A 17,800-nucleotide genomic window follows, 5' to 3' on the forward strand; every position below is an offset into this window, starting at 1 on the left:
TAAGCTATTACTTCTCATTTCCCTAATTCCAAGATCCTGGCAACCACCAATCTCTTTTCTGTGTCTATGAATTTACATATTTTGGGTATTTCATATACCTGGAATCATATAATAAGTAATCTTTTTGTCTGGCTTCTTTCACTTACATTAATGTTTTTGAGCTTCATCTACATTATAGTATATATCGGTACTTCATTCCTTTTATGGATGAAAAATATTCCATTTTATTGACATCCCACAATTTGTTTATCCATTCATCTGTCAATGGATATTTGAGCTGTTTCCATCTTTTGGTTATTGTGAATAGTACTGCTATTAAAATTCATATACAAGATTTGTTTGAATATCTATTATCATTTCTTTGGCATAAATACCTCAGAATGGAATTGCCGGGTCATATAGTAAATATCTTTAACTTTTTAAGAAACCACCAAACTCTTCTTCAGAGTGGCTTAACCATTTTACCTTCCCTCAAGCAATGCACAGAGTTCCAATTTCTCTACATCCTAACTGACACTTGTCATTTTTCATTTTGTTTTCTTCTTTTTTTATTCTGGCCATCCTTCATGCTGTAAAATGGCATCTCACTATGGTTTTCATATTTCTTTAATGAGAAATAGTGTTGAGCATCTTTTCATGTGCTTGTTCATTAGCGATTTATATATCTTCTGTTAAGAAATATCTACTGTAGTAGTTCTTTGCCCATTTGTTGTTGAGTTGTAAGAGTTCTTTACATATTCTGGATACTAGACCCTTTTCAGATGTATGACTTTCAAATATTTTCTTCCATTCTGGAAGTTGTCTTTTCATTTTCCTGATAATGTCCCTGGACATACAAAAATTTGGAATGCAACCGTGTTTCAACATAAGAAAATCAGTCAATGTAGTAAACAACATTAATAGAATGAGGGAGAAACCACATTTCATTTGAAAGAAATATAAAAAGTATTTCACAAAAATCAAACACCTTTTTCAGGATAAAGATACTCAGAAACTAGGAATAGAGGGGAATTTCCTCAACATGATAAAAGCATTTATGACAAATCCACAGGTAATATCATAGTCAGTGGTGAAAGACTGACAGCTTTCCCTCTAAGATCAGGAATAAGACGAAGATTCCTCTGCTTCAGCATTGTTATTCAACATTGTACTAGAAGTGCTAACCAGAGCAATTAGGCAAGAAAAGAAGGTATTCGAATTGAAAAGGAAGATGTAAAATTACCTTTATTCATTGAGACATGATTCTATATATAGAAAATCCCAAAGATTTCACAGAAAAACTAGAGCTAATAAACAATTCAGCAAACTACGGGTACAAGATCAACCCACAAAACACCAGCATTTTTATATACTGGTAATTAACGATCAGAAAGAAAATTAAGAAAACAATTCTATTTACAACTGCATCCAAATAATAAAATGCCTTGGAATAAATTTAATTAGATAGGTAAAAAATTTGTACATTGAAAACTGTAAGACATTGCTGAAAAAAATTAAAGAAGAACTAAATGAAAAAACACCCTATAGTCATAGAAGACTTATTATTGTTAGGATAGCAATACTGCCCAAAGCAATCCACATGTTTAATGCAATCCCCATCAAAATTCCAGCAGTTATTTTTTGCAGAAATGGTAAATCAATTTTTCAATTCATATGGAATTATAAGGGCTCCTGAACAGACAAAACAATCTTGAAAAAGAACACAATTGGAGCACTCACACTTTCCAACTTGAAAACTTGCTGCAAAGCTACAGAAATTGAAAGAATATAATACTGGCATAAGGACAGACATATAAACCACAGTAATAGAATTGAGGGTCCAGAAATCAACCCATACATCTATAACCAAGTGATTTTTGACAAGGGTGCCAAGTCCATTAGATGGGGAAAAAATAGTCTCTTTAACTAGTGGTGCTGGAACAACTAAACAGCCACATGAAAAAGAATGAACTTGGACTTCTACCTCACACCATATACAAAATTTAAGCCCAAATCAGTCAACAGTCTAAATATAAAGAGATAAAACCATCAAAGTCTGAGAAGAAAACATAGGGGCAAATGTTCATGATCTAAATTTGGCAATGGATTCTTAGATACGATACCAAAAGCACGAGGCATGAGAGAAAAAAGATAAATTGGACTTTATGAAAATATCTTTTATTTTTATATTACTGAAATGACTATAATAAAAACATTATTGATACCCTTAAAGGTATTAGAATAATTAGGAACTACTTTCAGTTAAAAACTGCCTTAGCCAGACCCTGTCAGTGCTCTGCCCATATGCGGTAGACTGCCTCAGATGTCATTGCTGCTGGTGGTCTTCCAACTGTTTCTGCGGCTCTGTGTCCGAGGGCATTTAGCTCCTGCATGGAAGGCCACTCTGGTCACAGCAAGGCAGGCTGGAAGTGACAGGGAATGGACACTCCCAGGAGAAACCTTTAATCTCCTCTCAGAAGGTGGTGTTTGAATACCCTGGCTCCATTGCTTCTTGGGTGGGAAAATGCTGAGATGTGTGTTCTGAAATGTCCCCTGAGTTTCTCTGTGGGATTAAGTCTCCCACCACTGTGGTAGTAGCCTGACGAATGCGCATTCTATTGGCTGCCTTCCCTTCCTGTATCACTTCTCTACCCCTCTTATCACAACCCGAACCTCCCCCAAAACCTACATGCATTCACATCTCTCTGTCAGGATCTAATTGTGTGGGAAGCCATACTAAGTTGCAGACTAAACAACAATAGCAACGGCAAACCTTTTACTGAGTCACATCTAATACAAGGTTTCATTCTAAATATTAGGAATTCAGTAAAGAATGAGATATTCATTGATCTTGAGCTCAGGGCATATTTTTATATTCATTGTAGTCACTGATCTTAATAAAACGCTAACATTTTAGAGATGATGGATAGTATAATATATGTGTAAGAGTGTTACCTGCTGAACTCAACCATCTAACCTTACAGATGTTAGATAACCAATAGCATAAAGACCTCGAATTCAGAGGATGATGTAACGGTTGCTTGTTTATTCCAGACTCACTGGGGAAACACTGACCGGAAACGAACAAACATAAAAACATATGAATTAGAAACAATTACGGGGCTTAGAAAAAGTGAGTATGTGCTTTATGTTTGTCTGTCATGCCCCATCAGATTCTATTACATGCCCTGAAACAAAGCAGCAACATCACACCTATGCCAAAAACCAGAGTAACAGGCATGTAAGGAAAGGTTGTCATTTGATAGAGTGACATCCTCACCATGGTACACAGCCTTGTGGACACAACACCCCAGCTGCCCAAGGTCAACCGTAGGTACACGGTCCAGCACCATACCCGTCACACCTGCTTAAAGACAATTCCCCAAAACTCCAACTGCTTCCCTCTTTCTAACAGTCCAAAGATGCGGGAAATGGGGCCGAGCAGAATCGGAAGACCCTGCGGCAGACTCCAGGATCCCCCACTCTGAGCAGTCTGGAGCCCCGGGCCCTGCACGAGTCCCGGTGCTTTTACTGTTTGTCCCTTTCTCCTGTGAAGAATTCAGGAGGCAAACAGACTTGAGCTTGTTTAAGGCCAGAATTGGGCAACAAAGGAAATTGTATATAAAAAGATGTGGTCTAACCAAAATCTCAACTACCCTGATCTGATCATTACACATTATATGCGTGTATCAAAATGTCACCTGTACCCCATAAATATGTACAATTATTAGGTATCAATTTTAAAAAAAGAAAAGAAAAGCTAAATCTGAAACCCTCCCCCCAAAAAAGGTAAGGAACTGTCAAGAGCTGGTGAGGAATTCAGACGTTCCCTTCAAAAGCCTTGTTCTTATTTCATGTATTCCCAGAACCAGTTTCACAAGAAACCAGCTCTTTCTTACTGTCTCCCTCTCCCCAGCAAAACCTGTATTTTTCTTCCACTCATAAAAGTCTGATCAGTTACACAGACATAATCACCATAAAGAGATAATAAAATGTTGAAATATTTCTTTGGTTTCAAGTCTGAAAAAAGAAGTAGTCACAGAAAGTTTATATAATCATCTTCGTATGAATTCTCAGGGCCTAAGAAAGCCCTGGGCCAGGGCCAAAATCCGAAGTGCTGCGCTGCCCAAAATCCACCCGGCTAGTCGGGCGGGTAGGAGGGTCTGGGTCAGAGCAGTTTGCGTGGAGGGTTCGTTGGCTCCAGAACAGCTGCCCTCCTGTGGGCAGGGAAGCCACAGGGAACCAGATGCGAAGACCCTGCTGTTCTCCCACCATGACCGCTTTCCTTTGCTCGTTTATTCTGTGAGAACAGCAGAACTCTCCAGATGGGAGCAAGGGACAGAGTCTAGACATCATTTATTGGCCACTGAATTGTGGAAACAAGTCTGCAGCACCTATTATTTTTCTGTTTCCCAATTTACCACTTGTTTTACATCGTGCACTCGGAAAAGTTAAATGATCCTGACACTTAGAATTACTCAAAAGCTAGAAAGATATTCCCAACTGTGTGGGGAACGGCTGCTCCCTTTTCCTGAGACAGTTCCTCCAGCCAGTTGCTCCCCCAGAGAGGCCTGCAATTGCTATCACATCTGTGGTTTGTTTTCCTGGTCCTCCTAGAAAGTTCCTTGCTAGCAAGTAGTAAATGAACCAGCAGTCGATAGCAGTGCACCCAGTAGCAGCTATTTCCTCCACTGGCAACGTTACCAAAAGGTTCTTGAGTCGCCAACTTGTTTGACTTCATCTATTTCTCAAAATTTTACCAACTGTTTACAGTAGGCATCAGGTGATCTGGCAAGCCCTAGAAATACGGTCAACAACATGAAGCCACCTCAATGAATCACATTCAGGGTACTAGGACGGAAAAGTAAGTCAGCAATTTCAGGCCCCTTCTGTGTGACCTGCCTGCCGCTTACCTCTCCGTCCTCAGATGCCCCTGCTTGTCCCCGTCACCCTGTGCCCAGCCACACTGGCACCCCCACACCACTGCTGCTTTCTGCTTCCAGAGTGAGGCACGGGCTGCTCTCCCTGTCTGCAGACACTTCCCCAGCTCCTCATCTGGCAAATGTCTGTCCTTTGGGTCTCAGCTGAGAGGTCACTTCGTCAGGAAGCCTTCCCAGGGCCCTGAGAGTGGGCAAGACGCTCCTCCAACATGCCCTGCAGGGCAAGGCACTGCTCACACCTGTCCTACGCGCTCAGGCTCCACCAGAGCAAGGAGTGTGCCTGCCATCGTATCTCTGGGACATGACGCCATGTCTGGTACACAGTAGGCACCCAAGAAACACTTGTTGAATGAGTGAATGAATAGACTAGAGTGATGAAGGAATTATTCTCTAATATCTGCTTACCCTAAGTCCTTACCTAAGTAGCTTTATAGACTAATGTAAAGTTCTTTCAGTGTTAGAAATCCTATAATTATAAAGGTTCATGTGACTATTTCCACAATAGTAAATGGCAATATGTTTGCAAAAGAAAAACCTTCTGTGGTTAAAATACATTCAGGAAACTCTGGATTAAACAAATGAAACAGATTTCTTTATTGCAGAAAGTCTCAGAACCCTCAAAATACTAGTATTCCATGTCAGTCTCCCAGAGGTTGCTGTGTGCAGTACTGTCTAAGCGTGCATGGACCGAAGCTTCCTTTCCCCATGCGCACATCCACCCAACAGCTCTGCTGGCCGCCGGCCCCGCGCTGGGCACCGCTCACGGCCCTGAGGACAAACAGTGAGCCAATGGGGGGCTCCTGTCCTCAGAACTCGGTGCTCAACTCAGGGAAAACATACAGTCAATGGCCAAATAAACACAAAATCAAATAACGGAATAAATAAGAGAAGTTTGGAAATCCCTCCATTAGTACTGGTAGGAGAATGGAATGGTGAATGCCATAGTGATTGGGAGGGTGGTTTCCTTAGGCAGAGTGATCAGGGAAGGTTCGCTCAACACTTATATAAAGATGAGAAAGAGACCTTAATGCAAAGATCTGAACAAAGAGCATCCCAGGAATAGGCAAGAGCAGGTGTCATGGCCCTGATGTAGAATGAGCTCAGTATATCCAAGAACAGAAAGGACCTTCAAAGAGGCTGAAGCCCGAGGCCCAGGCCCCATGCCTCCAGTCCAGCGCCAACTCAAACAGGGAGCCTTAAAGGGGCTCCAGCAGGGGTTGCACTATCTGAACCATCTTCTGAAGACCATTCTGGCTCCTCCTTCTGCCATCTTGAAATTTATTACTAAAGGATTGAGAGAAACTTCAACTAATGAAATCCAAACAACAGTAGCAGAGATTAGCAATGAAATTATCCTGGCATCAAGAAGCAAATTGTAGCAGCAACAACAACAACAATAATTCAGATCCTATGAAAAGCTGTCACATTTGGAGGAAGAGACAAATTTCAAGAAGAAATAAATAACTTCTGCGATTGCGTCATTTAGTAAAGAGAGTAAATTTTATGAACATGTCGGGAAAAGATTTAAATTTCTTGATGACTTTTACAAATATAGGGAAAACCCATAAGACGCCACGTGCTTGAATGAATGGGTGTTGTCACTTCAGAGAACGTGTAAGATCGGTCATGGCCCAGGAACACTGGGAACAACTTGAACTCTCACGGCGCACATACGGGAGACTCCACAGAGGATCACCCAAGTGTGACAACAATCCTAAAAATCCACATGTTCCCTGTGATGTGTTTTAAAGCTAAAGGTGTCACTTTTCTAAATTATTTCCATCAATAATGCCGGAAAAAAAGGCCAAATTATTTTTTCCTATTTTCTCTAGAGTAACTGGTTTTACAAAATTGTTGTCATATGATGAGGCAAAGAACAAACAGCCAAAAAATAAACAACAACAACAACAAAAAAGTAGGGGAAAAAAATGTTATCAAGATGTGTGAGGCAGTTAAGGAATCTTATTTTTGTGGTTTTGGTGATGTATGTAGCTTTTGTCAGCTTTTAAAAATTTATAACATGTTATTCTTCTCTGTCTAAACAAATATTTGCTTTGGTACTCTATATATTTGTAACTTTATACTCTTTTTCTTAAAGAGCACACGGGATCTGCGTCCGCATGGAGGTGTGACACAGCCTGGCAGGGACAGGGAACGTAGGAACTGGATGTGGAGGGAGGAGGGATTCGTAGAGAGAAATAATGGACACAAAAGGAAACAGGAAGAATGAAATAAAAAATCCCTACCCGTACAATGGAAATACACTTTTCAAGATTTAAAAATCACATCTAAATTAAGGGAGGTCAAAGAAGACCACGGAGCACTGGAGGAGACCGGGAACGGCCTGGGGCGAGGACCACCCACCTTCCCCTGCGGGGCAAAAACTTCAACAGCTCTTGTGGACGTTCTTGTATTAACTTTCCTCTACAGACTTCGCATAATGTCGCACGAAAATAGTACCAATCTTATTAATTAAGAGGATATATTATACTCTAATAGCATTTAATAAAATTTAATGGCATATAGTAAATTTAATTTAATGAAATACAATGTAATAGAGCACTATACAGAATTATTGTCTGAGTTTTTAAAATGTTTATGTCCTTTTCCCAGAAAAAATATCCAAGAGCAAAGCAATACCTACATATGCATAATGGAATTAAAAGTTTTTAATACCAAGAAACTTAAAGGGCATCCTGGAGGATTCAAATGTAGAGAATATGATCATATTTCAAAATTGCATTTCCTTATTTTTGAGTAAAGTATAATATATTTATATGAGTCATAAGTCAATAAGAACAAAACTTCTCAGAGTGCAAATCTCCCTCCCGTCCCCATTCCCCAGTTGCCAGTTCCGCTCCCCAGAGGACAACCTGGGCTATCAGTTTTTTACAAACCATGTCAGAGATACTGTATTCATTCTAAATACGTATGTGCATCTTATATCTGCTTTTGCATAGCTACTTCTCAAAACATTCTATGCCTTGTATATTTCACTGAACAATATATAAGAAATAATTTTACATCAGTACTTCAAAAAGCCAAATTGGTTTTTATGCATGCATAATAATACACAATATAGATAAAACAAGTTTCCTGTTGTATGCCCCTATCTTAAGTAACAGTTTTCCAGCTAAGTCTCTATAATATTTCTAGATATGCTATTATTCAGTCTGCCAATAAATAAAATTGTGCCCTTCCTTTTTCCAATTTTAAGTTATTTAACTTCATTCTCTTGTCAGATTGCACTGGTTTAGAGCTCCAGAAAAATGTTAATAATAGTGACAGCAGACAATCCTGTCTTTTACTTTAATGGGAATGTTTCTGATATTTTTTCTTGTTAATCATAAAGCTAACCTCAGCATTATTGTAAACATATTTTATCATGTCAGTGAAGAATTCATCTATACTGGTTTTATTATGAATTATCTTTTTATTAAGATTGGATATTAAATTTACATATTCTTTTTTTAATATCGAGGGAGATTATCATATGAATTTTCTACTTAGATTTATTAATGTGGATATGAAATTAATAGATTTGTGAATATTAAACAGGCTTATATTCCTGAAATAAACCCATTGATCATGATGTATTATTCTTTTAATATGCTACTGAATCCTGTTAACATTTATTTGTTTTTGCATTAATATCCCTAAATCATATTAGTCTCCTGTTCATTTGTAATCATCCTTGGTTTTGTGGGTCAGTGTGAAGGACTTCCCGGGCAGGGTGGCTTAGCCTCCCACCAACCCAGGTGTCTCCAGGTGGAGGAGGGGCCGTCCCTCGACACCTGCAGGGACAGGGTCGCCCCCAGCCTGGGTCTGGCCCCTGGCAGGACTCTTGCTCTGTCCCCCCAGCTCGTGCTGCTGGCCCCCTGGTGTTTCCAGTAGGATTCCCACTGGATCCAAGGGAGAAATGGGCTGCCAGCCGTCTCCTGCCCAGGGTGACTGTCAGAAAGCATCAGGCCAGGGTTGCCTTCTCTGGCTGGGTTAGACACCTGGATAAGACATGGGACATCCTGCTCTGTGTTGTCCCTCACCCCACGGGATCCCTCATCAGCCCACCTTCCTCATTCTATTTCGGTCTCCTCCTCTGCCTGTCCCTGTGCAGTTCCTGGGTTTACACTCGTGCTTAGCAGGGAGGAGCTGAGAGAGAGAAGTCAACACTGACTTGTGAAGACCAGAAGTCCCCAATTAACTGAATATTAGATGAAATTGCAGCATTCATAGCAGTGATGTCATTAATATCAAGCTCAGTGACAACAGATTTAAGTAGGAAAACAATTTGTCTATCCCTTCAATATATTTATTTTTAAAGTGACCTCCACTCTATAAAGCTAGCACAGCAAACTGATCAGAGAAGTGCCCCAACTCCACTTGTTTCTAAACGTTAATCACTGTGGCTTCTTGTTTTTTCCCTAAAACTTCTGTGTCATTGCAGTGAAAACATTTGGCTCTTTAATTTTTTTTCTTTTCTAGTAAACAACTAAGAATTTTCTACCACTTATTTCTTTTTCCTGTACAAGTATGTCTTTTCCTTTAACATGATATCCCATAATAACCTTGTTAACACGATTGTCACAGTGGCCTCTGAGGATCCATCCGGCATGTGTGCCTGTGTAGACCAGCCCCTCCGCAGCGAGCTCTCAGACGCAGTCCCCAGCGGCTCGGGGACGCTTTGGTACTTGGCAGTATTAAAACAATTGGGCCACCAGCGGAAGCCTGGGCATATTTTGGTACAATTTTTGAGCCATGTAGAAGGGTCACAAATGTATACACTAGGGTGGGATGTATGAAGACAAGTGGAGCTTGTTTCTTGGGGCTTCATCCAGATAGATGAACTTAGTCTGAACCAATAATTTTAACATTTCCTTAGGTAAATATCAGTGTTCCATATCTCTGCTCTTCCCCAAGACGACAGCTAGGCCATCCGGGCGGGGAGGGGGACCTTCTGTAGTCTGGCCGTGGCAGAAGAGGCCAGAGAGCAGGGCCCTACGGACACGTAACGTCTCCCAGTCTCCCCGTGGGCTGGGTGAGCTGGTCCCCCCTCCCCCGGCCCACAGCCACTGTGGCTTGCCTACCCCCATCCAGGCATTGTGACGGCTCTGCTTGCCAAAATCCTTGGTCTCAGCCACCTGTCTCATACCTGAAGATTTAGCAAACTGCACCGTCGGTTTCAAGCCTGGGATTATTCACTCCTGCGCCATGTTCTGCAGGGACTTTTAAAATCTCGTGCACACCACACACAGGCCAAGGGCGCCCGGAGCCCTGCCCCAGCCCCATCTGCTCTGCAGACCGTGCTTCCCGCAGGGGCCACCTGAGCTCGGCTTCTCCTGAACAAGCCCCCTTCCAGCTACAGCGCCTCTCCGGAACGTCCTTAGGCTTTTGCCCTGCCTCTCTCGGAAAACTCCCCTCCTCACTGGGGTGCTAGTTCAAGAAAGGAAAGGTGTTGGCCCACACTGACCTTTCTACCTTAAAGCTTTCTGTCTCCTTTTTTCCGTCAGCTTCTTGGCCAGAAAGAAAGGGGACTCCTCTTTCTCCTTGTGTCAGAATGTGTTCCCCTCAGTCTTATACTCCCGCCCGTCTTCAAATGGAATCCATTCCCTGGGCTTCCCATGCTTTGGGATTCACTGACACGTAGGGAGAAGTCTTCTTATCAATAAAGGAGCACAGATCAGCAATTTCCTCAGTATTGTACCTGTTACACACAGGCACTTACTGACTTCAAGTATTTCGTCCTGTCTGAAGCACCTCCTTCACCATACCCCATGCACTAAAGAATGATACCGGCAAAAATATTTAGCTCACGCAATATCGATTGGGGGGGGGTGAAGGTGTATGTGTGCGTTTTGAGTCTAAGAGCAGTGAGAATTAATAATGAGATAAAATTAGCAACACCAGGTTTAGTAATAATACGTACCACATTGTCATTTCCCTGCCATCGGAACACCGAGGCATGTTCAAACATTTATCGCTATTTAGTATCCAGTTTTCATAAGGTATTTTACTGTCATCCCTAATTAATTCTACCTTTCAACAGGAAACTCAGGCTTGGCTGCTACTGCTATTCCACTCTTATAAGTCAGGGAGCTGAAGCAGAGAGGTTAATTAAACGACTTACTCTGATACCCGCAGGCTACGTTGGCAAGGCTGGGTCTTAACAGGGTTGCTGGCACCGACGCCCCACAAGATGGGAATTTAAGCAACCCTATTCCAGCAGGGGGCACCAGTGACATTACAAATTTGGGTATACCCTAGACGAATGCAGGACTCCGAGTGTCACGGAGATGGTACCCTTCCCTGATACCCCTGACACAGAAGACGGTTCTTGGGTTTTAAACAGGCTTTAGCAAATCAACAGTCACCTTCCTAGCATGTCTAAAAGAGTTCAAGACAAAGGTTCTTACTCCCAAAGTTCAACCCATTATGATGCTTATAATCTTATAATCACAGTTATACTTTCATTCCTTTGCGTCTTAAGAATTTGAAGGCCTCATTTTTTTTAAAAGCCTGTAATAAAAATCTCTAGGAAAGGCAACTCCATTAGTGGGTCTGCTGCTGTCAGTGCTCAGGGAATTCTTAGATAAGGAAGAAGCACAAAGAGGAAGACTGTCTGGTGCAGGACAGGAAGGAAGGTCTGTGGGAAGGTGGTGCAGAAACGCCATGAATCAACTCCACGCTTCGCACTCTTGCACACGGTTATGTCTTCCGGGTTTACTGAGTTCTCAACCCTGGCCTTTTTCTATGCCTTAGGGGAGATGATTTAAAGAAAAGAGCTTAGGCAGAGTCGAGTTCAAATTTTGGGTCCATTGTGAAGCTATAGGAAATACTTACTAATATTTGATTTTTCTCTCCTTCCATTAAGAGAAAGGCTCATGGAAACAGCCCAGGAAAATTCCCCTTCATTTATCACAAGTAGACAAACAGTGTGACAAACTCACCCCGTATCAAATTTAGAACTCAGGAAAATCAGCAAGAAAAATATCAAACAATCCTATCAAAAAGTGGGCAAATGACATGAATAGAAATTTTTCAAAAGAAGATATAAGAATGGCTAACAAACATATGAAAAAATGCTCAACATCCCTAATCATCAGGGAAATGCAAATCAAAACCACAATGAGATATCACTTAACTCCGGTGAGAATGGCCTTTATCAAAAAATCCCAAAACAACACATATTGGCGTGGATGCGGAGAGACAGGAACACTCATACACTGCTGGTGGGACTGCAAACTAGTGCAACCCCTGTGGAAAGCATTATGGAGATACCTTAAACAGATTCAAGTAGACCTACCATTCGATCCAGCAATCCCATTATTGGGCATCTACCCAGAAGAACAAAAGTCATTCTATAACAAGACACCTGTACCCGAATGTTTATAGCAGCACAATTCACAATCGCAAAGATGTGGAAACAACCCAAGTGCCCATCAATCCACGAATGGATTAGTAAACTGTGGTATATGTATACCATGGAGTACTACTCAGCTATAAGAAATAATGATGATACGACATCTCTTTGGTTCTCCTGGAGAGAGTTGGAACCCATTATATTAAGTGAAGTATCCAAAGAATGGAAAACCAAGCATCACATGTACTCACCAGAAAATTGGTTTCCCTGATCATCACCTAAATGCACATCGGGGAAGGAAACCAACTGGATATCAGACTGAGAAGGGGGGTGGGGGGAGGGGATGGATGCATGCCTGCATGATGAGTGCGTTGCGCACCATCTGGGGAATGGTCATGCTTGAAGGTGCTGACTTGGGGAGGAGGGGTGGGGAGGGATGGAGGTATGACTGCATGGTGAGTGCCAGGCGCACTGTCTCGAGAGTGGACGCGCCTGGGGCTCTGACTCAGGGGGATGGGCAGGACACAGACAACGTATATAACCTGAGGTTTTGTACCCCCATGAAGAGCTGAAATAAAAAAAAAAAAAAGCAAGTGACAGGTCAGTGCTTCTCCAATTTTAACATGGGTACAAGTCACTTGAGGATTTTGTTAAAATGCAGATTCTTATTTTGTAGGTCTGGGGAGGGGTCTGAGATTCTGCATTTCTTACTAGCTCCCAGAGTGGCCCATGGTTCCTGTGGAACCTGTACCGGGTAGCAAGATGCTATTAATAGATGACAAAAGAAAACAGGATCCAGCTTTTATCCTCAGCTTTCAGAGACACATCGTGCTGAAAGCATTCTAGAAGTCACCACAATACCCTCTCCCTTTCCCCATCAAAAGGCTATTCTCAGAAAGGGGTCTCATATAATCAAGATGCTTTAATGCTTTCAACTCAATGTGAAAGACGATGTCAATAAAGGAATTACTCCTGGTTTTTCAAGGAAGTGAGGGAAGCACTCAAGTCCCTAGAGACATAAAGGGACTCTCTGCCTTTTATACCCTTTCATATTCTTTCCAGTAAGATCAAGATGCAAAACATCGAGACCTCTACTTCTTCTGGGGGATTGTTTTTAATCTAGAAAAACAACGTAGCAGTTGTTTGATATCTATTTTGTTTGAAAGGTATACTAATAGAAGTAGCCCCCAAATACTGCATTGTACCAACTGACCCAAGAGCTGTATTGAAGAGCTTATGCTGGACTAACTCCTCATAAAAATAGAATTGATATATTGGTCTAGGGGTGAGGGGCAAGAAAGAGGGAAGAAAACATTTCTGAATGGAGGAGAAAAAAAACATTTATTTAGCAATATACACCATGCATTAGGCAATGTATTAAACTTGGCCTTCCTAATTGTCCAATGAGTAGGTAATATTAGCTTTATTTTACAGATAAAAAAAACTGAGGCTTAAGGAAGTGGAAATTAATTGCCTAGTTCAAGTTTGCACAACTATCACAAGCTCTTCAGATTCTAATGTCTGTGCTTTTCTCACTCTACCGAAAACCCTTCCTTGGAAGCCAACAGCCACAAACAGTCAAGGTGCTGCCTCATATTAAGACCAGACAACTCACAGGGCATTTGTCATTATTTAGATTATATTCCAAGAATTCTTCTAATGTTTTCTAGGTATTTCCACACATTGCAAACAGAACCTGTTCTTTGTATTGACAGTATAATTTTTTGTATCAGTCGATTGAGTTTAAGGACACACGTACACATACCCACACAAAGTGTTAAATATCGTTAAGTGCGTGTGTTGAGCTGAGCACCAGGCTGGGTGCCCACAGCATGAAGTAGGCGAGGAATATTGAGCCTGATTATCATTCTGTCTGGAGCAAAAGCTGACACCTCACAGCCCGCAACGATGCCAAAAGGAAGGGGTAACTTTCTTTCATCCCACCCACTCTCCACCCGTTTAAGGAAAGGCAGGAGGCTGCGCACCTGGGAGCCGGCCTGGTCGGAGGGGAAGCTGCTCCGTGCTAGCTCAACGTCCCCCAGGGCAGTAGTCCTTAAACTTCAGGGTGCATGAGCACCACCCGGCTAAGACACAGGCTGCTGGGCCCCGCTCCCCGAGTTTCTGCTTGAGGGGGCCAGGGGCGGGGCCTTTCAACAGGCCCCCAGTAGCGTGTTGTTGCGGATCTGGGACCACAGGGAGAATCACAGCTGGTCCTCAGCCAGATGGTTCCGCGGATGAGACCCAGCTTTGTGAATCCCACTAGGCCAGTTGCCGCATAGGTCTCTGTACATTTTCTCTAGAAAAAGAGTCTGTATCTGTAACGAGATTTTCAGAGAGGCTTTTGCCCCCCATAGTTAAAAACAAATGTAGTTAGCATTGAAAATGTAAAAGCTTGGATCCTAAAGCCAGTGGCCCAGGAAGAATCCATCTTAAGCCACCATACGTGCTATCGTATTCAAAGACATTATCATTATCTTAATACATTTTAAAGGAAACCCAGAAACTCCTTTTTTGGCATCATTCTCCGTATTTTCGTTGTTGATGGAGCAAGAAAGCCAGCAATATGCTATCTGATATACACACACATAAACCCATCTTCACGTAAGAAATACACACAACTGGGAGGAGCTAATTAATTTTCCACGTGGAATATCAAGTATATTCTCCTTCTGCAGCTTGAGCTGTAACCACCGGCCAGTGTCTAACTATCCTGGCATAGCACACAGAAAGAACCTGGCGAGTTTACGTGCGGCACGGTTTGTACCGGAGACTCCCCCCATCTCTCCTCCACACTGTTAGTGAGCCCCGGTGCTGACGAGGCCGCTCCTTTCCTACGTTTCTGCATTCCCGGGGCATAGCCACTTTGCAAAAGTGTGTTGCACAAGTGCACGCCAGAGCTCCAGGACGGGGCCGCGCCAGTGTGCGTGTGTCTCAGCCACGCTCCTTAGTGAACAGGGCGGGAAGACCCAAGCACAGCACCATCCAGTACTGGGATGTGTGCTTCGGAAACGCTCCCAGTGATCAACCACAGAGCAATTCGATACGCGATGCAGGAGAAAAATAAGAAAAAAATATACCAATGTGTAGTAGTAGCGGTCACGCTCGGTAAGGAAAGTGGCTTAACAATCCCTTCTACCTCAACTAAGTCCTGCCTAGTCATACCTTTTTAGCATGGGACGGCTCCTCCTGAGCAGGAAGCAATGGATTTCTAGACCCAAAGCTCCTTGATGGTAGAAGCTGTACCGTGGTCTCCCTGACTTTCCGAACCGACTCGGACGCCCTTGACAGGTTGCAGAGACAGGGTGGAGGTAAAACACATCCTCGGGTGCATCATCCGCTGCTGGCTCCCTGTGCCCGCTCTCAGCCAAGGCTATCTATTGTCTATTGTCCTTCTGTGCCCACGTGCAGTCCCTCTGCTGGGAACTGGTTTTAATGATCTACCCAGCACCCTTGCAGTTATGCTTTATGTTTGGGTCTTGACTCACTTTTGTCCCTAGCCATTGTCTTGGGTTCTCTGTCTCTTCCTTGCCAAATGCTGTGGGCAGGTCTGCCCACCGGGGATCCAGGCAAGGCTCCTGGGACCCAGTACTGATGCCCCACCAGCCCCCGCTGGCCCACATGGAAGAGTGGGTAGGGGGAGAATATGGACCCTCACACAGCACCTAATGAGTAACGGCACAATGAGGGTTTCGTAAGGGATGCAGGAGGAGAGAAAGGAAGGGAGAGGGAGGACGGGAGGGCGGGCACTGTGAGGAAGGGCAGTCCGGCACAGCTGGGCATGTCACCAGCCAGTGTTGGTAGAAAGCTCGGAAACAGGTGGGGCCACAAGGCCTCGGAGCTGATGCCCACGTGTTTCCTTCATGCTGTTTCCACCTCTGCTGTCGAATTACAGTTTCTGTACAGATATTTACTCCTAATAAACTCTTAGGAGTAAGTCAATAAAATCTCCGTACTTTCATACTCCCTAATATGCCTCTTATCAATTCTATCTCAAGAAAGTCACGACATTTTAATCATTTTACTCACAAAGATCTTAATGAAAAGTGCTTTTCTTAATGGGAGATCTTCCTAAAAGCTTTCTTTGTCTTCTAGCTCCATTCACGCCATTTTGGAACCAAAAAAAAAGAAAAACTAAGTCGAGGATTCTCCCAATTCTCCTACTTCCTCTCGAAAGGTAAAAATTCCTCAGCTTGTATCAGAACTCATCTGCTTGTTTATTAATCAAAGGGAGCCACTAAAAGGCCAGATTGCCACTGGCCACCTTCTCCGACTTACAGAGAAGTTCTGTGAAAAAAACAAATAAATAAATGGGAAATTTTGATTCATCATCTAGCCTAGAGGAAATAGCACAAACAAAACGTATATATGCCCATTACGGTATGAACTCTATAACTGTTCTCAGCAATCCAAATCTGTCAATTTCTGTGGCATATATGGAAAAAGGTAGGATCACTGGAAATGCTACAAAGAGTTTTGGAAATAAAATTTTAACTCAGTCTTTGACACTTACCACACATGTACTTTGAAAAACTGCATTACATGATGTTACAATTAAAAAGAAAACATCAAAACATGTTGTTACATGCAAATATAAAACAATGGGCCATGTCTTATAGCATCTGCTTCAAGTTAACTGCAGATGTGAAATGCTGATAGAAATTATTATCATTGGTGGCCGTTTTGTACTTTATATTGTATCACAATTTACTTAATTGGTTCAGACATATTTTAATAAATTTGATCTTAATCCAATCAGGCAGAAATGTTCTGAAAAATTTACGTAATTGTTATTATAATACCTGAATGTTTTCAAGTAAAGTGCTTTCAACAGTGTGTAGGTATTAAGGAATTTGGGGTTTGGTTTTCAGAGAACTGATGAAAATGCCATAGGCATTACTATATGGGGTTCTTATTCCATTTAAAGAAATTTTTAATACTCCCTTAATGTAAAAATATCAAAGTGAATTTTGGGAAAAGAAAAAAGAGAGGGAAACAGAATGGTCTTTTGATTAACATCTTTTCCATCAAATCATGTTTGCTCTGTTGACTGTACCAAGAACCTGTCCACTTTGGATGGTGGCAGATGAGGTGACAGCAAGACAGCCCAGCTACGGAGGGCATGTTGCTGACAGACTCTTGCTGTTCCAGGTGAGAGCTCCAAGAAAAGTCACCTTTAGGTCACCCTGGAGTCAAAGATAGTCTCCCATGAAGCTCAGTGTCAATTTTAGTTGAGAAATAAATAAAATAGAAATAGATAAGCATCCATGTTGATGAAAATTGCACCACACTTGGCACATAATAAGCACTCAGTAAAATAAGATCAAATGCCAAGGGAACATCATGAGTTTTAAGTGAAAGGAACAGCACATTTACCATAAAGCATGTCTAATCACTTGGTTATCTAGACTGCATCACCCAATATAGTAGTCACGTGTGACTACTTAAGTTTTAACTAGTTAAAATTTGATGAAATTAAAAAAATCAGTTAGTTGCACTAGACACACTTCAAGTGGCTAGCAGGTAC

This window comes from Lemur catta, chromosome 13, assembly GCF_020740605.2.
Source record: "Lemur catta isolate mLemCat1 chromosome 13, mLemCat1.pri, whole genome shotgun sequence".
Classification (NCBI taxonomy): Eukaryota; Metazoa; Chordata; class Mammalia; order Primates; family Lemuridae; genus Lemur; species Lemur catta.